Source organism: Triticum aestivum, chromosome 5A (genome assembly GCF_018294505.1).
Source record: "Triticum aestivum cultivar Chinese Spring chromosome 5A, IWGSC CS RefSeq v2.1, whole genome shotgun sequence".
NCBI lineage: Eukaryota > Viridiplantae > Streptophyta > Magnoliopsida > Poales > Poaceae > Triticum > Triticum aestivum.
The window spans coordinates 625,083,293-625,108,565 of record NC_057806.1 but is presented as its reverse complement, the minus strand read 5'-3'; the positions used below and the strand labels follow the sequence as shown (position 1 = coordinate 625,108,565).

The window sequence follows — 25,273 nt, the reverse complement described above, 5'->3', positions numbered from 1 at the left end:
TGGGTCGATTGGCTCCCCACCTACCACTGCAACTGACCTCAGAGCGGCCGCCTCCACTACAAAAAAACACTCCCGTGATGATATGTATTTGTCATAGTATGTCACATTTTCTGTCATGCATGTACATCCATGATGATTTTATGAAAAAATCAAGATAGTCATACATTTGTTGTCATAGAAGTGTTCCATGACAATACTCAAATTGTCATCATGGAAGTGTCCACTTCCATGACGATAAATGACGTGTGATGAAAATGCTTTCGTCAAGGGTAACCGACATGTGGCATCCACCGTAATGGGTCACCGTTAAGCTATCAGTTTCGGTTTTGGATCCGATAACCCGTTAATAGCCACGACCAATGGCAATTTTCCACATGTAAAATTCTCATTGGCCGAAGGAAACACGTGTTGGCTTTGTGTTGGGCCAGATGTCATCCATCCAATGGAGGAGACGTGCCTATGATACGTCGACACGTGGCACATCCCAACAGAGGCCCATATATGTGCTACTTCTTGAGCTTGCGTTGGTTTTTCCCTTGAAGAGGAAAGGGTGATGCAGCAAAGTAGAGATAAGTATTTCCCTCAGTTAAGAACCAAGGTATCAATCCAGTACGAAGAACACACAAGTCTCCAATGATAGACCTACACAAACAAACAAGTACTTGCACCCAACGCGATAAAGGGGTTGTCAATCCCTTCACGGTTACTTGCAAGGATGAGATCTGATAGAGATAGGTATAAAAGATAAATAAAAGTGCAAAATAAAGTAAAGGTAAATAATTGCAATGAGTTATTTTTCGGTTTTTGGTTTTATAGATCTAAAAATAATATGATAAGAATAGACCCGGGGGCCATAGTTTTCACCAGAGGCTTCTCTCTTGAAAGAACGCATATGGCGGGTGAACAAATTACTGTTGATAAATTGATAGAAAAGCGAATAATTATGACGATATCTAAGGCAATGATCATGAATATAGGCCTCACATCTATGAAAAGTAGAGCAACTCCTGCCTACATCTACTACTATTACTCCACACATCGACCGCTATCCAACATGCATCAAGTGTATTAAGTTAACAAGAATGGAGTAACGCCTTAAGCATGATGACATGATGTAGAGGGATAGATCCAATCAATATGAACAAACCCCACCTTTTTATCCTTAATGGAAACAATACTATACGTGTCATGTCCCCTTCTGTCACTAGGAATAAGCACCACAAGATTGAACCCAATACAAAGCCCCTCTCCCATTGCAAGAAAAATCAATCTAGTTGGCCAGACCAAATCAATAGATCGGAGAGAAATACAAATCTATCTTAATCATGCATAAAAGAGTTCAGAGAATGCTCAAATAATATTCATAGATAATCTGATTATAAACCCACAATTCATCGGATCTCAACAAACGCACCGCAAAATAAGATTACATCAAATAGATCTCCAAGAACATCGAAGAGAACATTGTATTGAAGATCAAAGAGAAAGAAGAAGCCATCTAGATACTAGCTATAGACCCGTAGGTCTGTGGTAAAGTACTCACATATCATCGGAAGGGCAGCAAGGTTGATGTAGAGGCCCTCCGTGATCGAATCCCCCTCTGGCAGAGTATCGGTTCAGGTCTCCAGATGGGATCTCATGAGGACAGAAGCTTGCGGCGGTGGAAAAGTATTTTTGGTGTGCCCTCTGGTATACGTGGAATATTTGGCTATTTATAGAGAAAAGATTATGGTTGGAGAGGCATCAAGGGGCCCACAAGCCTGCCCCCCTAGGGCATGCCTCCTGAGCTTGTCGCCAATTGGTGGCCCCTCTGAGCCCTCTTGAAGGTTCCTAGGTGTCTTCTGGTCTAGGAAAAATCCTCAAAAATCTTTGTTTCGTTTGGACTCCGTTTGGTATTGATTTTCTGTAAAAGACAAAAACAAGGAAAAAAATAGCAACTGACACTTGGCACTAGGTTAATAGGTTAGTCCCAAAAAATGATATAAAATGGCATAATAATGCATATAATACATCCAAGATGGATAATATAATAGCATGGAACAATCAAAAATTATAAATACATTGGAGATGTATCAAGCATCCCCAAGCTTAATTCCTGCTCGTCCTCGAGTAGATAAATGATAAAAACATAATTTTTGATGTGGAATGCTACCTAACATGTTTATCATGTAATCTTTCTTTATGTGGCATTAATATTCAGATCGGTAAGATTCAAAACAAAAGTTTAATATTGACATAAAAACAATAATACTTCAAGCATACCAAAAAACAATCATGTCTTCTCAAAATATAATGGCTAAAGAAAGCTATCCCTACAATATTATATAATCTTGTCATGCTCTATCTTCTTAACACAAAGTATTTATCATGCACAACCCTGATGACAAGCCAATCAATTGGTTCATACTTTTAAAGCTCTTAAGAATTTTCAACTCTCACGCAATACATGAGCATGAGCCATGAATATAGCACTATGGGTAGAATAGAATATGATGGTGGAGGTTGTGTGGAGAAGACAAAAAAAGAGAAAGTCTCACATCGACAAGGCTAATCAATAGGCTATGGAGATGCCCATAAACTTATATCAATGCAAGGAGTAGGGATTGCCATGCAACATATGCACTAGCACTACTAGGGAAAACCCTAGTGGTAGCGCTGGTTTTATAGCTACTAGTAGCGCTTGTACAAGCGCTACCAGTAAGGCGCTACAACTAACTAGTAGCAGTAGCGCTGGAAAGCGAGCGCTATTGTTGTGCCTAGTTAGCACTAGCGCTTTGTAGGGGAAAACGCTACTAATAATAGTAAGTAGCAGTAGCGTTTCTTTTGAAAAGCGTTGCTGCTAAATTTTCCTGTATTTTTGAAAATGGTGCTTATTGTCACTTTATTTGTATAGGTTTTACTAGCACATATGCCCATGCGTTGCAACGGGAGAGTTTTTTTGCGAGAAGATTTGGGAGAGATAACTGATGTGTCCATCAAAACGTTCTTCACAACAGTGGCGCTACAGAGCGGAGAGCTGTAGTGTTCTCGTTGGTCATGTTTGGTCCGCGACATGTTTATAGTAGTGGGGTTGGTCCGAGTGACGGCCACTACCCAACTCGTGCCTTTTTTCCCTTCAGGTCCACCTCCTTGTCGAGGTTGTGGTGACCTCCAGATGTTTTTTAAAACATATGAGCATTTTTTTTGGAAAAAGCGTTAATTTCTAGAAAAGGCAAAAAACTTGAAATAGGAAGATTTTTTTAAATTCACAAATATTTTTTGAAAACAAGACCATTTTTAAGGCGGAGAGACGGACATTTTTCGAATTTGTGAAACATTTTTTTAAATGGAAACATGTTTTGAACTTTCAAAACCATTTTGAAAAATGTTTTTTATCACGAACATTATTTTGAATTTGTAAACATTTCAAAAAAATAATATTTTTCGAATTACTATTATTTTAATAATATAATTTTTTTGTAACTCTCGAAAAAAATTATTTTTGTTTTTAAAATGCGAGCATTTTTCAAGTTTCGAGAAAAAATTTAAATGAAAATATAAATTTAAAGTTCCAAATAATTTTGAAAATGGGAACAAATTTTGAAATTTTAAGATTTAACTAAAATTATTACAAGAAACGAAATTTGGTAAAATTAAAAAAATAAAATTATAAAAAAAGGAAATATATCTTGGAAGGGAAAATTGAAAAATAGAAAAAAAAACACAGAAGAAACGGAAATGAGCCGGCCAAACATTGGGAGACAGATGGGAAGCTCCAACTATATGTGGTTCTGTGCGACAAATAAGGTTCCCCAGCAGCGTGCGCAGGATATAAATGTGGGGCTTTTCTGGGCCTTAGCGCGCGCAGCCCACGTACGAAATTCTGGACAAAACCTGTTGTTTTCTGACCACAAAAGTTTAGTACCACCTTGAATATAAAAAATTTATTTTCGACGGTGAACGGATGAAAAAATTGACGAAACGCATCTTGCTTTATTAGTAGGTATAGATATACAATACTTTCATCATATGATTTTGTGACCATGATTAGTTATTATATATAACAGTGGATGAAATGGACGTGGATTAGATTCAAGTGGAGGCAACATATGGTGCACATCGAAAGTACTACTAATCCAAACTAGATCAAGTTTGGATTAGTAGTACCTTCGACATGCACCACATGTTTCCTCCACTTGAATCTAATCCATGTTCATTTCACCCACTAATATATATAATAACTCATCATGCTCATATAAAAACTTAGCATCATGCATCATCGATCATAATAATAAATAACTCATCATTGGTATCATAATAACAAGTCATGCTCATCATCATCATACAACATCATCATCATACAACTTCTAATCGTTATCATAATAACAAGTCATACTCATCATCATAGTCATCTAACCAACCCTACTTAATTATTCCTAGCACATGATCATGAGTATTAGCTAGGACCTAAATACCCTCTCTAAGGTAAAATAGCATAAAACAAGATAGGCCCTGACTCTCCATTATAGAGAATGGAGATTATCATGTCTCCAATTCTTGCTCTTCACACAATGTTGCTTTCAAGTAGCTCCCTACGATTGACTATACATTTTTTCCAATCTTTGATTGCCATGTCTCCATCGGTTTTAGAAATCCAGTATGAACAACGGTGTTGCATAGGATGACCTGGCCGTAAGCTCATAACATCAAGGCGACCTTCCAAAAACATCAGATGAGGCACACAATCGTTCGGGATTTTCTGTTGAAAAACATAGTAATAACTTTGTAGTTAGCAATGTATTTGAGTTTTAGAAGAATTTATGCAAAAGTTGCACGGATGTCGTGATACTAAAAAATCTGACCATGACATCTCCATGGATGTTACCGTACTTCAACGTGCACTAGTGGCACGTATTGACCATAATGTGCAGGAGTTTGATAATAGATATTGTAATTGTCAAGCATTAATAAATGAGATCAGATGATTTTTCTCTTGATAATTTAATTCTGAGCCATCAGTGTAGTAGGTTCTGTCTACCATCTTCTGCACATTATTTGTAGAATGAAAATAAGTTATCAATGGAAATAAGCTGTCAACTATTTTGAAATAAACAATATAAATTACTTAATAACTATGTTTGAGAAACTCACATAGTGGTAGAATTGGAAGCGTATCAACAAGGACCCATATGTCCATATTGTCTTCGTCGATGTCAGGATCACCAAGATCCATGGTGACAAGCATACCCTCATGAAAATCATACGTCATGCAAAGTGCTTCCCAATTCGGGCAACCAAAATGGGATACGCTCTCAAAATTGTATAGATTTACAGCAAAATCCATACCATGATGGGTCCTTAGGTGAATTATCTTTGTTTCCATATTGTCATGATCTTCAAAATCCATCATCTCCAAGACATAGCATCTTGCATGGCATGGGATAAGCTAGTCAAATTTTAAAACACGAAAATTACACGTTGAAGAAGCAAAAGCCGTGCTTAATTACGAAAAAACACTTGTCGTCGTTGCGTAGCGTTTCAAAATCGAAGGTCTCTTGTAGCTTAATGCTAAAGCCCTGACCTTCTACCAGGTGAGGCCTTTTGCACAGACCCCGGTCGTCGCCGCACCAGTCGCACTCCGCCAGGAGACTTTTGTCGTCCGACGATGACTTCAATGGCATTTCCTATGTTCATAATTCAAATATTAAACTTGTACAGTTAAATATATGTACTACAAAAACTAGATTAGATCATTATTTTCATCATGGGTTGACTATCGGTCTGTCGAATCTTTTCTTGAAAACTCTCCGTTGGTGATGGTCGCTCCTCCTTTCGTTCCCAAGTGCATTACACCAAAATGTCTAGCACACGGGAACGAAGGAGAAGCGACCCCCACAACAATAGCCGGGATTCTTCGACCTTCCACATATGGTGGAGACTCTCCCTCACTGATTCCTCTCTGACATTTGCGACCGTTGGTGATGGTCGTTACTCCTCCTTTCCCTAGTGCATAATGTTGAGTATAATGTTTATTAGGAAAGATGAGATAGACTAGGATTTGTTCTCACTTGTCTTGTACTCCAAGTAGATGATTGTACTCCAATATATATATGTCCACGAGACTCAAGCAATACAACAACTATTCCACCAATCATCTCTCCCTTCTAACATGGTATCCGTTTCCGGGTTCTAAACCCTAGCCGCCGCCGCATCCGCATCCGCGCACCGCCCCTGGGGCGGTCGGCCTCCATGACCGCTATCGGGGACCGCACCGCCCATACCTAGGGTTCATCCACCGGTCATGTTAACCGGCTGCCCTAGAGTCTTTTCCTCGAGCCCTTGCTCCGGGTTTTTCTCTCTCCCGCCAGTCATCTTGATTGGCGATTTCTTTTTGGTTTTCTGATCTAATCTTGATCGGTTTGCGTCGCCCACCGCCGCCATCGACCCCGTGCGCCTCTACTCCAACCTGGCGCGATCGGTCGGCTACATCACCGACCCGGCGGCCTCGCGCGTCGTCCGCCCGTCTGCCCGCCGGTCGCCCCGACACGGCGGCCTCGCGCGTCGTCCGCGCGTCTGCCCACCGGTCGCCCCGACCGGGCGGCCTCGCGTCATGTGGCGGCCCTTCACCGCCACCGTTCGCGCGCCGGCCCGCCCGTCGATCTCCATCGGCCGTCACCGCCCTGCTCCGACCGAGACTCCTGCATTACCCCGACCCGGCGGCCTCGCGCCATGCGGCGGCCAATCATAGTCGCCCTGCCGCCCGCCGTCGCCAGCTTCATCTCAGACTCCGCCGCCACCCCGTCTCCACCGAGCGGCGTCCCCTACCTCGCGAGCGATCAGATTGATCACCCGCCCGCCGCCGCGATCCGCCTCATCTACGCCGTGCGACCAACCTGGCCCGTCGGTTGCGCGCTCCTTCGCAGACCCCGTGAAGATTGTCCCGAGTTCAGCGTGCCCCTCTACCGATCGAGCAACGGGTTGCCGCTGCGTCACCCCATCAGACCGCAGCGCCGCCACCCCGTGGTTCTTCTCACGGCTGCACCGACCCGCAGTCCACTGCTGCCAAGAGGCCATCCGCTCCAGGTTGTCCTTGTGGCTGCACCGACCCTCGCGCCGCCGCTGCGTCGCCCCGTCGGGCCGTAGAGAGCGTGGCACGCGGTCCATGCCGCCGTCCCGAGGCCGTCCCCATGGTTGCACCGACCCGCGTTCCGCCGCTGTGTCGCCCCTTCGGGCTGTAGCGTCGCGGCCCGCGGCCCCTACGACCGCCCCGAGGTCTTCCGCCATCGCCCTGACCTGCCCGCCGCCGCTGCGTCGCCCCTTCGGGCTGTAGCGCCGCGGCCCGCGGTGCACCACCGTCGCTGCGCGTCGACTTCTCATGGTATGTGTCGCGCCGCTTCCCTTGGCGCGGGAACACCATCGTCTGCGTCGGTCTTCGTCACAATGTCAGGATTCTTCGCCTACTTCGAGCACCACCGACGTGCTCCCAACCTAGCCACCACCGCCATTAGGCCGCCACCGCCGCTCTACTTTGGCCGCTGCCACCGCTACCCCCATAGCAGCCGCCGCCGCATGTCCACCTCCTTCGTCTTCGTCCAGCACTAGCCCGTCACCAGCGTCGCCGTCATCTGCCCCAACCACTTCATCTACTCCGACAACCACGGGCGACATCGGCCCCGTGCCGATTGGCACCGCAATCATCGTCGAGTTCTTCTCTGCTGACCCCTTGGACTTCTTCGACATGGCGTACAGCTCGTGCAGGTCCCAGTCCACGCATGCCCGATGCTGGCACCACCGTCGTGTGCCTTTGTCCACGACGTGTCCCTGGGCCTGGCAAGCCTGGTGTGGCGCTTCATCAACTTCGTCTTCGTCCATCTACGCATGCCCGGTGCTGGCAACACCGACGCATGCCTTCGTCTATGATGTGTCCCCGCGTTTGGCAACCCCGTCATGACGCGTCATCAACAATGTCTTCTTCCCGGCGCACCACTACTTCGACACCACTATGCCCATGACTGACTCGGCGCCTCCTTGCGCCCGCGGCTCCACGGCGACTTCATCGACACCGGCTACCCTGACTCAACATCGACCACGGCATTTTTCGCATGGCTACCTCAACCACAGATCCATCACCCTACGCTCTCTGCTACATCGACAAACGACACAAAGGGCTACCGCCTTGCTTGAGCAACCTCGTCGGTTTCTACTCCAGCCATGACTTCCGTGATGCATCGACCGTTATGACTATGGGGGGTGTCCGTCGGCTTGCCTTCAGATTCTACTCCAGTCTCACCATCTGCGTCGCTACCTTTGTGACTGCGGGGGGATGTTTAGTATAATGTTTATTAGGAAAGACGAGATAGACTAGGATTTGTTCTAGCTTGTCTTGTACTCCAAGTAGATGATTGTACTCCTATATATATGCCCACGAGACTCAAGCAATACAACAACTATTCCACCAATCATCTCTCCCTTCTAACACATAACAAAGGTCTAGCACAAGGAGAAGAAGGAGAAATGACCCCCACGACAACAGTCGGGATTTTTCGTCATGTCTCATATATGGTGGACACACTCCCTCAATGATTTTTCGACCATCGGTGATGGTCGTTACTCCTTCTTCCCCTAGTGCATGACAAAGGTCTAGCACCCGGAGAAGCAGGAGAAACTACCCCCACGACAACAGCCGGGATTCTTCTTCTCCCATATATGGTGCAGACTTTCTCCCTCACTCATTTGTTGACTGTCATGTATGAAGCCCCGACAGACTTAAAGTCAACCCGAAATGATGTTTAATTATCTTTCTACAAAATCTGGGCGACTCGATATTTCCTACATATTCTAGCACAAGTCATGCCAAAATTCATGAAAAAAATCCGGCATGGCCTTTGCTAAAAAGGACATATATCGAGCGCCTGAAATTTGCCGGAATGGAAATTAATCAACACTCTGGCAAAACATAGGCCGCTGTCATCAGGTTTTCCCTGCAAACATAGGCCACTCATGTAGCTACTACTCTTCTACAACTATAAAAACATTACATCATCATCGACATGGGGATAGCGCTCTTTCTTACCTCGAGGACGGAGGTGGTCGGTGATGGGGATGATAGCGGGGATGATGCAGGGGCTCCTTGATTTATGCAAAAACAAAATATAAACAAAAACATTATTATCCTCATATTAGGAATTAGTGAAACCCTATGTCTAAAACATCCTACTTCTAGCCCTACCATTTACTGAAAATAACTTGTTCTAACCCTAAAAGTTGAAAAGACCTATACATTTACTAAAAATACCTTAGTTCTAGCCCTAACATCTGTTCATCCATCTATCTATATAGCCTCATAAACCCTAGAAAATGCCCTGATTTTTTAACTACTGTCTACTTCTTGAATCATAGAACAATGCCCTAGTTTCACATAACTTAGAGTTTGATTGCTGAAATATATTTGAAAATATACTATGAACCCTAGAAAAAGTCCCGACAGACAATTATATTCAAATAATCTACAATACTGAATATCTTATAACCCTATATTTACTAAAAAATTACATTCTACATTCTATTATATTTGAAAAACATTTTAAAAACCTAAAATCTACAAGAACAGAGGGAGGAGGGACGTAGGAGGGAGGAGGGAGGGAGGAGAGAGAGGAGGAGGAGGAGGGAGGATGGTGCTCGGAGGAGGAGGGAGGGAGGGAGGAGAGAGAGGAGCGGGGCGGCCGACCGAGGAGGGAGAGATCAGGAGGAGGGCGGTCGGCCGAGGAGGAGGGTGGCCGGCCAGCCGAGGAGGAGAAATGAGAGAGTAGGAGGAGAGGGGAGGAGGAGAAAGGAGAGAGCAGGAGGAGGGAAGGAGGGGAGGAGAAAGGAGAGAGCGGGAGGAGGGAAGGAGGGGAGGAGGGAGGCGGCTTGCTGACGAGGAAGGAGGCGGCGATGGCGGCAGTGGGCGACGGCGGCGGCGCGACGACGACAGCGGGCAGTGGCAGTGGTGGTTGGATGATGAGAGCGTGAGAGGGAGAGTGATCGAGCCAACAGGAAGAGGATAAGGTAGCATTAGCAGTAGCGTTGGTTCACCGACAAGCTCTACTGCTAAGTTGAGCCCACCGTGCAGACTTAGCGGTAGCGGATGGCTGGTGGCCCAGCGCTACTGATAGGTCTCTAGTATTAGTGATGGTTCCGGCTGACCGCTACTACTACATGTAGCCCTTACCGGTGGCCATGGGACTACTTAGCAGTAGCACTGCAATAGGTCCCAGCGCTACTGCTACTTTTGTACCAGTAGCGCTTGTTGCCAAACAACGCTACTACTAAGTGTCAGTAGCGTTGTACCCATAACTAGTGCCACTACTAGTGCCCTACCTATAAGCATTTCCCAAGTAATGTAGAGCTATGAGTGTATGAAAGCTCAAAAATAAAACTAAGTGGGTGTGCATCCAACTTGCTTGCTCACGAAGACCTAGGACATTTGAGGAAGCCCATCATTGGAATATACAAGCCAAGTCCTATAATGAAAAATTCCCAGTAGTAATATATGAAAGTGACAAAATAGGAGACTCTCTATCATAAAGAAGATGGTGATAATTTGAAGCACAAGTGTGGAAAAATATAGTAACATTGTCCCTTCTCTATTTTTCTCTCATTTTTTTCTTTTCTCCTTTTGGGCTCGTTGGCCTCTTTTTTATTTTGGGTTCTTTGGCCTCTTTTTATTTATTTAAGTCTGGAGTTTCATCCCGACTTGTGGAGGGATCATAATCTCCATCGTCCTTTCCTCACATGGGACAATGCTCTAATAATGATGATCATCACACTTTTATTTACTTACAACTCAAGAATTACAACTCGATACTAGAACAAAGATATGACTCTATTTGAATGCCTCCGGCGATGTACCGGGATGTGCAATGATCTAGCGTGACATGTATAAAAAATATGAACGGTGGCCAAGCCACAAATACTATGCCAACTATATGATCATGCAAAGCAATATGACAATGATGTTATGTGTCATAATAACGGAATGGTGGAAGTTGCATGGCAATATATCTCGGAATGGCTATGGAAATGCCCTAATAGGTAGGTATGGTGGTTGTTTTGAGGAAGATATAAGTTGGCTTATGTGTGAAAGAGCGTATCATATCACGGGATTTGGATGCGCCAGTGGAGTTTGCACAAACTCTCAAGGTGAGAAAGGGCAATGCACGGTACCAAAGAGGCTAGCAATGGTGGAAGGGTGAGAGTCCGTATAATCCATGGACTCAACATTACTCATAAAGAACACACATACTTATTGCAAAAGTTTATTAGCCCTCGAAGAAAAGTACTACTATGCATGCTCCTAGGGGGATAGATTGGTAGGAAAAGACCATCGCTCGTCCCCGGCCGCCACTCATAAGGAAGACAATCAAAAATAGTGAAGGAAATATGCCCTAGAGGCAATAATAAAGTTATTGTTTATTTCCTTATAATCATGATAAATGTTTATTATTCATGCTAGAATTGTATTTACCGGAAACATAATACATGTGTGAATACATAGACAAACAAAGTGTCACTAGTATGCCTCTACTTGACTAGCTCGTTAATCAAAGATGGTTATGTTTCCTAACCATGAACAATGAGTTGTTATTTGATTAACGAGGTCACATCATTAGTAGAATGATCTGATTGACATGACCCATTCCATTAGCTTAGCACCCGATCGTTTAGTATGTTGCTATTGCTTTCTTCATGACTTATACATGTTCCTATGACTATGAGATTATGCAACTCCCGTTTACCGGAGGAACACTTTGGGTACTACCAAACGTCACAACGTAACTGGGTGATTATAAAGGAGTACTACAGGTGTCTCCAATGGTCGATGTTGGGTTGGCGTATTTCAAGATTAGGATTTGTCACTCCGATTGTCGGAGAGGTATCTCTGGGCCCTCTCGGTAATACACATCACATAAGCCTTGCAAGCATTACAACTAATATGTTAGTTGTGAGATGATGTATTACGGAACGAGTAAAGAGACTTGCCAGTAACGAGATTGAACTAGGTATTGGATACCGACGATCGAATCTCGGGCAAGTAACATACCGATGACAAAGGGAACAACGTATGTTGTTATGCGGTCTGACCGATAAAGATCTTTGTAGAATATGTAGGAGCCAATATGGGCATCCAGGTCCCGCTATTGGTTATTGACCGGAGACGTGTCTCGGTCATGTCTACATTGTTCTCGAACCCGTAGGGTCCGCACGCTTAAGGTTACGATGACAGTTATATTATGAGTTTATGCATTTTGATGTACCGAAGGTTGTTCGGAGTCCCGGATGTGATCACGGACATGACGAGGAGTCTCGAAATGGTCGAGACGTAAAGATTGATATATTGGAAGCCTATATTTGGATATCGGAAGTGTTCCGGGTGAAATTGGGATTTTACCGGAATACCGGGAGGGTTACCGGAACCCCCCGGGAACCATATGGGCCATCATGGGCCTTAGTGGAAAGGAGAAAGGGGCAGCCCAAGGGGGCTGCGCGCCTCCCCCCTTCCCCTAGTCCTATTAGGACTAGGAGAGGTGGCCGGCCACCCCTCTCCCTCTTTCCCCCTTGGGAATCCTAGTTGGAATAGGATTGGGGGGGGGAGTCCTACTCCCGGTAGGAGTAGGACTCCTCCTGCGCCTCTCCCTCTTGGCCGGCGCCCCCTCCCCCCTTGGCTCCTTTATATACGGAGGCAGGGGCACCTCTAAACACACAAGTTGACACAAGTTGATCCACGTGATCGATTCCTTAGCCGTGTGCGGTGCCCCCTGCCACCATATTCCTCGATAATACTGTAGCGGAGTTTAGGCGAAGCCCTGCTGCTGTAGTTCATCAAGATCGTCACCACGCCGTCGTGCTGACGAAACTCTTCCCCGACACTTTGCTGGATCGGAGTCCGGGGATCGTCATCGAGCTGAACGTGTGCTCGAACTCGGAGGTGCCGTAGTTTCGGTGCTTGATCGGTTGGATCGAGAAGACGTACGACTACTTCCTCTACGTCGTGTCATCGCTTCCGCAGTCGGTCTGTGTTGGGTACGTAGACAATACTCTCCCCTCGTTGCTATGCATCACATGATCTTGCGTGTGCGTAGGAATTTTTTTGAAATTACTACGAAACCCAACAGTGGCATCCGAGCCTAGGTTATTGATGTTGATGTTATATGCACGAGTAGAACACAAGTGAGTTGTGGACGATACAAGTCATACTGCCTACCAGCATGTCATATTTTGGTTCGGTGGTATTGTTGGACGAGACGACCCAGACCAACCTTACGCGTACGCTTATGCGAGACCGGTTCCCTCGACGTGCTTTGCACAGAGATGGCTTGCGGGCGACTGTCTCTCCAACTTTAGTTGAACCAAGTATGGCTACGCCCGGTCCTTGCGAAGGTTAAAACGGAGTCTATTTGACAAACTATCGTTGTGGTTTTGATGCGTAGGTGAGATTGGTTCTTACTTAAGCCCGTAGCAGCCACGTAAAACAAGCAACAACAAAGTAGAGGACGTCTAACTTGTTTTTGCAGGGCATGTTGTGATGTGATATGGTCAAAGCATGATGCTGAATTTTATTGTATGAGATGATCATGTTTTGTAACCGAGTTATCGGCAACTGGCAGGAGCCATATGGTTGTCGCTTTATTGTATGCAATGCAATCGCGATGTAATGCTTTACTTTATTACTAAACGGTAGTGATAGTCGTGGAAGCATAAGATTGGCGAGACGACAACGATGCTACGATGGAGATCAATGTGTCGCGCCGGTGACGATGGTGATCATGACGGTGCTTCGGAGATGGAGATCACAAGCACAAGATGATGATGACCATATCATATCACTTATATTGATTGCATGTGATGTTTATCTTTTTATGCATCTTATCTTGCTTTGGTTGACGGTAGCATTATAAGATGATCTCTCACTAAATTATCAAGAAGTGTTCTCCCTGAGTATGCACCGTTGCCAAAGTTCGTCGTGCCCAGACACCACGTGATGATCGGGTGTGATAAGCTCTACGTCCATCTACAATGGGTGCAAGCCAGTTTTGCACACGCAGAATACTCAGGTAAAACTTGACGAGCCTAGCATATGCAGATATGGCCTCGGAACACGGAGACCGAAAGGTCGAGCGTGAATCATATAGTAGATATGATCAACATAACGATGTTCACCATTGAAAACTACTCCATCTCACGTGATGATCGGTCATGGTTTAGTTGATTTGGATCACGTAATCACTTAGAGGATTAGAGGGATGTCTATCTAAGTGGGAGTTCTTAAATAATATGATTAATTGAACTTAAATTTATCATGAACTTAGTACCTGATAGTATCTTGCTTGTTTATGTTGATTGTAGATAGATGGCTCGTGTTGTTGTTCCGTTGAATTTTAATGCGTTCCTTGAGAAAGCAAAGTTGAAAGATGATGGTAGCAATTACACGGACTGGGTCCGTAACTTGAGGATTATCCTCATTGCTGCACAGAAAAATTACGTCCTGGAAGCACCGCTGGGTGCCAGGCCTGCTGCTGGAGCAACACCAGATGTTATGAACGTCTGGCAGAGCAAAGCTGATGACTACTCGATAGTTCAGTGTGCCATGCTTTACGGCTTAGAATCGGGACTTCAACGACGTTTTGAACGTCATGGAGCATATGAGATGTTCCAGGAGTTGAAGTTAATATTTCAAGCAAATGCCCGAATTGAGAGATATGAAGTCTCCAATAAGTTCTATAGCTGCAAGATGGAGGAGAACAGTTCTGTCAGTGAGCATATACTCAAAATGTCTGGGTATAATAATCACTTGATTCAATTGGGAGTTAATCTTCCGGATGATTGCGTCATTGACAGAATTCTCCAATCACTGCCACCAAGCTACAAGAGCTTCGTGATGAACTATAATATGCAAGGGATGAACAAGACTATTCCCGAGCTCTTCGCAATGCTGAAAGCTGCGGAGGTAGAAATCAAGAAGGAGCATCAAGTGTTGATGGTTAACAAGACCACTAGTTTCAAGAAAAAGGGCAAAGGGAAGAAAAAGGGGAACTTCAAGAAGAACGGCAAGCAAGTTGCTGCTCAAGAGAAGAAACCCAAGTCTGGACCTAAGCCTGAAACTGAGTGCTTCTACTGCAAGCAGACTGGTCACTGGAAGCGGAACTGCCCCAAGTATTTGGCGGATAAGAAGGATGGCAAGGTGAACAAAGGTATATGTGATATACATGTTATTGATGTGTACCTTACTAGAGCTCGCAGTAGCACCTGGGTATTTGATACTGGTTCTGTTGCTAATATTTGCAACTCGAAACAGGGACTACGGAATAAGCGGGCACTGGCAAAGGACGAGGTGACGATGCGCGTGGGAAACGGTTCCAAAGTCGATGTGATCGCAGTCGGCACGCTACCTCTACATCTACCTTCGGGATTAATATTAGACCTAAATAATTGTTATTTGGTGCCAGCGTTGAGCATGAACATTATATCTGGATCTTGTTTAATGCGAGACGGTTATTCATTTAAATCAGAGAATAATGGTTGTTCTATTTATATGAGTAATATCTTTTATGGTCATGCACCCTTGAAGAGTGGTCTATTCTTATTGAATCTCGATAGTAGTAATACACATATTCATAATATTGAAGCCAAAAGATGCAGAGTTGATAATGAAAGTGCAACTTATTTGTGGCACTGTCGTTTAGGTCATATCGGTATAAAGCGCATGAAGAAACTCCATGCTGATGGACTTTTGGAACCACTTGATTATGAATCACTTGGTACTTGCGAACCGTGCCTCATGGGCAAGATGACTAAAACACCGTTCTCCGGTACTATGGAGAGAGCAACAGATTTGTTGGAAATCATACATACCGATGTATGTGGCCCGATGAATATTGAGGCTCGTGGCGGATATCGTTATTTTCTCACCTTCACAGATGATTTAAGCAGATATGGGTATATCTACTTAATGAAACATAAGTCTGAAACATTTGAAAAGTTCAAAGAATTTCAGAGTGAAGTTGAAAATCATCGTAACAAGAAAATAAAGTTTCTACGATCTGATCGTGGAGGAGAATATTTGAGTTACGAGTTTGGTGTACATTTGAAAAACTATGGAATAGTTTCGCAACTCACGCCACCCGGAACACCACAGCGTAATGGTGTGTCCGAACGTTGTAATCGTACTTTACTAGATATGGTGCGATCTATGATGTCTCTTACTGATTTACCGCTATCTTTTTGGGGATATGCTTTAGAGACGGCCGCATTCACGTTAAATAGGGCACCATCAAAATCCGTTGAGACGACGCCTTATGAACTGTGGTTTGGCAAGAAACCAAAGTTGTCGTTTCTTAAAGTTTGGGGCTGCGATGCTTATGTGAAAAAGCTTCAACCTGATAAGCTCGAACCCAAATCGGAGAAATGTGTCTTCATAGGATACCCAAAGGAAACTGTTGGGTACACCTTCTATCACAGATCCGAAGGCAAGACATTCGTTGCTAAGAATGGATCATTTCTAGAGAAGGAGTTTCTCTCGAAAGAAGTGAGTGGGAGGAAAGTAGAACTTGACGAGGTAACTGTACCCGCTCCCTTACTGGAAAGTAGTTCATCACAGAAAACTGTTTCAGTGACACCTACACCAGTTAGTGAGGAAGCCAATGATAATGATCATGAAACTTCAGATCAAGATACTGCTGAACCTCGTAGATCAACCAGAGTAAGATCCGCACCAGAGTGGTACGGTAATCCTGTTCTGGAGGTCATGCTACTAGATCATGATGAACCTACGAACTATGAAGAAGCGATGGTGAGCCCAGATTCCGCAAAGTGGCTTGAAGCCATGAAATCTGAGATGGGATCCATGTATGAGAACAAAGTATGGACTTTGGTTGACTTGCCCGATGATCGGCAAGCAATTGAGAATAAATGGATCTTTAAGAAGAAGATTGACGCTGATGGTAATGTTACTGTCTACAAAGCTCGACTTGTCGCAAAAGGTTTTCGGCAAGTTCAAGGAATTGACTACGATGAGACCTTCTCACCCGTAGCGATGCTTAAGTCCGTCTGAATCATGTTAGCAATTGCCGCATTTTATGATTATGAAATTTGGCAAATGGATGTCAAAACTGCATTCCTGAATGGATTTCTGGAAGAAGAGTTGTATATGATGCAACCAGAAGGTTTTGTCGATCCAAAGGGAGCTAACAAAGTGTGCAAGCTCCAGCGATCCATTTATGGACTGGTGCAAGCCTCTCGGAGTTGGAATAAACGTTTTGATAGTGTGATCAAAGCATTTGGTTTTATACAGACTTTCGGAGAAGCCTGTATTTACAAGAAAGTGAGTGGGAGCTCTGTAGCATTTCTGATATTATATGTGGATGACATATTACTGATTGGAAATGATATAGAATTTCTGGATAGCATAAAGGGATACTTGAATAAAAGTTTTTCAATGAAAGACCTCGGTGAAGCTGCTTACATATTAGGCATTAAGATCTATAGAGATAGATCAAAACGCTTAATTGGACTTTCACAAAGCACATACCTTGACAAAATTTTGAAGAAGTTCGAAATGGATCAAGCAAAGAAAGGGTTCTTGCCTGTATTACAAGGTGTGAAATTGAGTAAGACTCAATGCCCGACCACTGCAGAAGATAGAGAGAATATGAAAGATGTTCCCTATGCATCAGCCATAGGCTCTATCATGTATGCAATGCTGTGTACCAGACCTGATGTGTGCCTTGCTATAAGTTTAGCAGGGAGGTACCAAAGTAATCCAGGAGTGGATCACTGGACAGCGGTCAAGAACATCCTGAAATACCTGAAAAGGACTAAGGATATGTTTCTCGTATATGGAGGTGACAAAGAGCTCATCGTAAAAGGTTACGTTGATGCAAGCTTTGACACTGATCCGGACGATTCTAAATCGCAAACCGGATACGTGTTTACATTAAACGGTGGAGCTGTCAGTTGGTGCAGTTCTAAACAAAGCGTCGTAGCGGGATCTACATGTGAAGCGGAATACATAGCTGCTTCGGAAGCAGCAAATGAAGGAGTCTGGATGAAGGAGTTCATATCCGATATAGGTGTCATACCTAGTGCATCGGGTCCAATGAAAATCTTTTGTGACAATACTGGTGCAATTGCCTTGGCAAAGGAATCCAGATTTCACAAAAGGACCAAACACATCAAGAGACGCTTCAACTCCATCCGGGATCTAGTCTAGGTGGGAGACATAGAGATTTGCAAGATACATACGGATCTGAATGTTGCAGACCCGTTGACTAAGCCTCTTCCACGAGCAAAACATGATCAGCACCAAAGCTCCATGGGTGTTAGAATCATTACAGTGTAATCTAGATTATTGACTCTAGTGCAAGTGGGAGACTGAAGGAAATATGCCCTAGAGGCAATAATAAAGTTATTATTTATTTCCTTATAATCATGATAAATGTTTATTATTCATGCTAGAATTGTATTTACCGGAAACATAATACATGTGTGAATACATAGACAAACAAAGTGTCACTAGTATGCCTCTACTTGACTAGCTCGTTAATCAAAGATGGTTATGTTTCCTAACCATGAACGATGAGTTGTTATTTGATTAACGAGGTCACATCATTAGTAGAATGATCTGATTGACATGACCCATTCCATTAGCTTAGCACCCGATCGTTTAGTATGTTGCTATTGCTTTCTTCATGACTTATACATGTTCCTATGACTATGAGATTATGCAACTCCCGTTTACCGGAGGAACACTTTGGGTACTACCAAACGTCACAACGTAACTGGGTGATTATAAAGGAGTACTACAGGTGTCTCCAATGGTCGATGTTGGGTTGGCGTATTTCAAGATTAGGATTTGTCACTCCGATTGTCGGAGAGGTATCTCTGGGCCCTCTCGGTAATACACATCACATAAGCCTTGCAAGCATTACAACTAATATGTTAGTTGTGAGATGATGTATTACGGAACGAGTAAAGAGACTTGCCAGTAACGAGATTGAACTAGGTATTGGATACCGACGATCGAATCTCGGGCAAGTAACATACCGATGACAAAGGGAACAACGTATGTTGTTATGCGGTCTGACCGATAAAGATCTTTGTAGAATATGTAGGAGCCAATATGGGCATCCAGGTCCCGCTATTGGTTATTGACCGGAGACGTGTCTCGGTCATGTCTACATTGTTCTCGAACCCGTAGGGTCCGCACGCTTAAGGTTACAATGACAGTTATATTATGAGTTTATGCATTTTGATGTACCGAAGGTTGTTCGGAGTCCCGGATGTGATCACGGACATGACGAGGAGTCTCGAAATAGTCGAGACGTAAAGATTTATATATTGGAAGCCTATATTTGGATATCGGAAGTGTTCCGGGTGAAATCGGGATTTTACCGGAATACCGGGAGGGTTACCGGAACCCCCCGGGAACCATATGGGCCATCGTGGGCCTTAGTGGAAAGGAGAAAGGGGCAGCCCAAGGGGGCTGCGCGCCTCCCCCCTTCCCCTAGTCCTATGAGGACTAGGAGAGGTGGCCGGCCACCCCTCTCCCTCTTTCCCCCTTGGGAATCCTAGTTGGAATAGGATTGGGGGGGGGAGTCCTACTCCCGGTAGGAGTAGGACTCCTCCTGCGCCTCTCCCTCTTGGTCGGCGCCCCCTCCCCCCTTGGCTCCTTTATATACGGAGGCAGGGGCACCTCTAAACACACAAGTTGACACAAGTTGATCCACGTGATCGATTCCTTAGCCGTGTGCGGTGCCCCCTGCCACCATATTCCTCGATAATACTGTAGCGGAGTTTAGGCGAAGCCCTGCTGCTGTAGTTCATCAAGATCGTCACCACGCCGTCGTGCTGACGAAACTCTTCCCCGACACTTTGCTGGATCGGAGTCTGGGGATCGTCATCGAGCTGAACGTGTGCTCGAACTCGGAGGTGCCGTAGTTTCGGTGCTTGATCGGTTGGATCGAGAAGACGTACGACTACTTCCTCTACGTCGTGTCATCGCTTCTGCAGTCGGTCTACGTTGGGTACGTAGACAATACTCTCCCCTCGTTGCTATGCATCACATGATCTTGCGTGTGCGTAGGAAAATTTTTGAAATTACTACGAAACCCAACAAATAGATCATGCTCCAACTTCACCACATAACGAGAGACCATATGTGCATGCTCCGACAATCACAAACCTTAACATAGATATTCTTACTAAACCACAATTACTCGCTAGCATGACTCTAATATCACCATCTTTATATCTCAAAACAAATGCAAGGAATCAAACTTCTCATATATTCAATGATCTTCATGAAGTTTTTATTATATCCCTCTTGAATACCTTATCATATTAGGACTAAATTCATAACCCAAGCAAATTGCCACACTATTTGTAAAACTTATCAAAATAATATAAGTGAAGCATGAGAGTTCATTAATTTCTTCAAAATAAAACCACCGTTATGCTCTAAAAGGATATAAGTGAAGCACTAGAGCAACTACCTAGCTCAAAAGATATAAGTGAAGCACATAGAGTATTCTAATAAATTCACAATTAATGTGTGTCCCTCTCAAAAGGTGTGCATAGCAAGGATGATTGTAGCAAACTAAAAATAAAAGACTCGTATAATACAAGACGCTCCAAGGAAAACACATATCATGCGGTGAATAAAAATATAGCCTTTACCAATGGATCATAGACAAAAGAGGGGATGTCAGTCGGGGCATCCCCAAGATTAGATGCTTGGTTGTCCTTGAATATTACCTTGGGGTACCTTGGGCATCCCCAAGCTTAGTCTCTTTCCACTCCTTATTCCATAGTCCATCGAAACTTCACCCAAAACTTGAAAACTTCACAACACAAAACTCAATAAAAAACTCATGAGATCCGTTGGTGAAACAAAGCAAATAACCACTTTTAGGTACTATTGTAAACTCATTCTAATTGTATATTTGTATTTATGTCTACTGTATTCTAACTTCTCCATGGCTCATACCCCCCGATACTGCCCATAGATTCATCAAAATAAGCAGACAACACAATAAAATAGAATCTATCAAAAGCAAAACAGTTTGTAGTAATCTGGACGTTAGCCAACCAAAAATTCTGAAAAATTAGGACAACGTGGGCAATTCATATATTTGCGAAGGGCCTATCTATTTACTTTATTCATTTTTTTATTTTTATTTGAGTCTCCTTCCTCTCTTATAAAGCACCAACTAGGGAGCACTATGATCATACTTGTGCATTGGATGTAGCTAATATTCAAGTGTGTTTCATGAATGGGTCAATGATTGAGTATGATAGGCTAAGTATAACTTTCTTTAGTGTTGATATTTTGAAAGACATGGTTGCTTGTTGATATGCTTGAGTATTAAAGTCTTCATGTCAATTATAGACTATTGATTTGAACCATCTAAAAGTCCAAATGTCCATGCTAAAAAAAGAATATGTGACGAACATGTTAGGAAGCATTCCACATCAAAAATTCTATTTTTATCATTTACCTACTCGGGGACGAGCAAGAATTAGGCTTGGGGATGCTGATACATCTCAGAGGACTTGCTTGAGACGTCATGTTATTTCCTAAAGTGGCGCCATAAATCCACTCACCCCTCTCTCACCACTCATTCTCCCTCTCTCTCTCACCACTCATTCTCCCTCTCTCTCTCTCCACTGCCACTCTCTATCACCGCCAACCCGACAAGCATCGGCGGTTGGAACATCTGGACGGCAAGCACCAGCGGTGGGAATATAGACAACGACCATCGGCTTCATCACCCCTTAGTCAAAGGCAATAAGCTCTTTCTCTGACTGATTTAGGGATTGTTGTAGGGGTAAATTTAGACTTCGAGCTTTGATTTATGGTTTGATAGGGCTTGATATGGTTGTCCATTTGGGCACGCATTTAGGCTTCTGTGTAGGCTTTGATTTAGGGATAGATTTAGGGAAGATCAGATCGATTTGGTGGTACGTCAGTTCAATTTCGTTGTAAATCACTTATATTTCATTGTAAATTAGTTAGATTTCGTGGTAGAGCAGTTCGATTTGATGGTACATCAGTTCAGTTTCGTTGTAGACCAGTGCCATCTTCATTGTTGTGCAGTCTGTCTATTAGGGTGATGGTTGGTACAAGGGTTGGTTCTACACATTATAGTGGACACCAATCAAGTTCCGCTCGGGCTGCAAATCAGATGAGTGTCTTCTGGGATGTGCTATTAGTGTGTAAACTCAGTGACTTAGTCTTCTCTAGTTTTCCTTACACATACAATAATGTCCCATGCCACACTTTTAACATGTTTGTATGCCTAGATCAGTCCTATGTTGAAGAAGCCTGGTGCTCGTGATTTCCATCATCATGTGTCATGTATCTTGTGACCTCTCGGTCGGATCACTGCCCACTCATATTGCATTGCGGCCGAGGCTATGGATGTCTGTTGGCGGCCGGTAGCACAGTGTGAAATCACCTAAGAACATGACCTGACACTCACCGAGAATGTTGCCAATACATGGGACATGAGGTTACCAGCAAATGGCCTAGGTTTGGTTGCTACCTCACTCAAAGAAGTCATGAAAGGGTTGAAACGGTGGAGTAACTTGAAGTATGACAATGTTCTAAAGCACATTGAAGGGATACATAAAGATCTCGAGGAACTTTAGTGGAATGATGCTATGACGCAAGACAAAATGTTTAACCTTGATGAATTACTTTACGGGGAGGATATGTTTTAGCTCCAAAGGTCTCGAATCACATGATTTAGCAATTTTCCATATCCTATTTGCAGATGATTCCATTTTATTCTTCGCGTTAGTGAGGTGCAAAGTAAGCATTGTCAAGGATGTTTTGAACACTTGTGCTGCTACGATGGAACAGCTCATTAATCCATCCAAGCGCTCAACCTATTTTTTGACAATTGTTAGTTGAATGTCTCACAAGAGGTGAAGAATATTTGGCAGTGAGAAAAGAGATTTTTGAACCATGATATTTTGGCCTACCAGTTCGCGAGGGTAGAATGCATAAGGGGAAGTCCAACTTCGCAATCCAGTCTTAGTAAGTGTTTGATGGACTAGAGTGAATCCCTTTGTAAAGAAATAGAAGATCATTTAGATCACTAAACGATCTTCTATTTCTTCACAGAGGGAGTACATGTCATCGTCAAGTAAAATGTCCTCATAGAAGTTGTGGCCCAGGTGATTCCTAGCTATGTCATGAGCATGTCTAAACTTCCTTATTTAGTTTGTGATGACCTAACACGCGTGGTTCAGCAGTATTTGTGGGGGTGTGAAGAAGGGCCTCACATTTTCATTTAGAATACCAGACATACAAGATATAAGAGCATCATGATGCAAATTTGGAGATGTAAAACTGGGTGTTGTATAATTAACATCACCACAAAGTGCTTGCTACATCTCTGAAAAAGTCCTAATTCCAACAGATGATGTATATTTGGTGAAGTAAAAGTCCTACTCCAACAGATGATGTATTTCAAGATGTAAAACTATTTCAACTACTACATCACTTCGAACATAATTCAAACATAGCAAGTTCAACTACTACATCATTTCAAACATAATTAACCATAGTTCTAATTAAAACATAACTAAGCATACTTCTAATTAAAACATAAATTAAACATAGTTCAAACTAGTACATTAATCAAACTACTACTACTCCAACGACTACTACTAGTTCAAACAACAACTTGAACTACATCAAAGATGAAACTACTCCTCATCAGAGCTCTTGAACTGCTCCTAGAACTCCTCCTTGCTCGGGTCGTCGCAACCCTCGTCGTCCTCCTCAAGTCACCCCACTCCTCCGAGTCAGACTCGACGGGGATCATTGTCGAGGGTCGGCCTCACCCTCCATCTTCACCCTCTTCTTTTGCTCATCCTCGTGCTTCCAGTAGAACTCGCGCTCGGCCTAGAGACACTCAGAATGCTCCCACGCAAGCCTCGCCATCGTCCCGTCGCCGTTATCACCGGGAGCAACTCGAATGGTCGGCTTCTTCTTCTTCTTTATCAACATCTCCTCCATCCAGAAATTCTCCAATGCGAGGAACTCCACATCAGTCTGGGTCTCAATCTCTGGGAAAAGTCGAGCTCTGTCCTCGGCCTCCTGCCATGCCATGCTACCACATTGTATGCACGCGCGGGCTCGTCGATGGTGGGGTACGTCCCGAGCCAGAAGCAGGGGCTGTCATAGGAGAACTCGACGCCAAAGTTGTTGAACAGCTTCGCCCGCACTCTGAAGAGCCATGTCTTGCTCTTCGAGAGCTTCTTCAGCGACATGGCAACGGTGGGGTGACGGTGGCTGTGCGGCGCTCAAATCGGCCGGCGACGGTCGTAAGACGTGTGGCTGGTTGTGGCTAGGCATCGGGCTGGTTGTTGTCATAGTGGCGGGTGGGGCGGGTGACGAATGGGCGGTGGGGGGCTCGAATCGGACGGACGGCACGGCAGTGGGGGCGAGAAGAAAAACTGGCTGATTTGGAAGCGGGCGACGGAGGAGAGACGGCGGAACCGGCGGTGGGGCGGCCGGATCCAGTAGTGGGATAGTGCGGCATGGTGCGGTGGGTGGGCGATGCGGCGGCGGTTGCACGGCTGAAGGAGGGGTCCCTATCACGCGGTGGGTTGGGATGAAATGAAGCGGCAGTTGGCCGTTCGCGCACGACTACACTTTTACATCACTTGGGAGGTGAAGATGCAAATTTGCATCTCCAAATATTATATTTTGCATCATTTGGAGGAAATTGTGTTGTTTTTTTTTTTTTTTTTGCATCTACATCATCCGTTGAAGCTGCCCTTTTATGCTTTCGTGATGTAATTCTTGGTCCTCAACGTTCGCTTTTTTCAAAGGAGATATCTTTGACCGCACATATTGCATACTGTAAACAACTCTGTACAGCAAATTGATTGACATGAACCATAATCCGAAGTTGTTCTTTAAAAAACTGACAAAAGAAATAGCATCTGCTTGCGATATGTAGGTTGATATCAACGACTGAAGATTAACTAGAGCACAAAAGGCAACAACAATAATGTCAACAAACAGAGACAAATCTAACTTTCTCCTCTAGAGCACAGCCTAAATCAATGTTGCAAGTAGAGCAATGGAAGATCTCCTTATTGAGGAATTCCTCGGATATGCACTTTCAGAAAACTGATAAAGGTATAAAATCAATGTTTGAAGCACAAAAATGGAAGAACCAATTGAGATTTGCTAACCACTCAAAAGGCTGAACCACGCAGAAATGCAAGAAGATAAATA

The 25,273-nt window shown here is 44.0% G+C and overlaps 1 pseudogene; it reads right to left on the bottom strand.

Moving 5' to 3' along the window:
- LOC123101663 (DNA (cytosine-5)-methyltransferase 1A-like) overlaps positions 1-24,297 on the bottom strand; it is a 93,443-nt pseudogene extending 69,146 nt beyond the window's left edge.
- Positions 24,298-25,273: the final 976 nt, after the last annotated feature.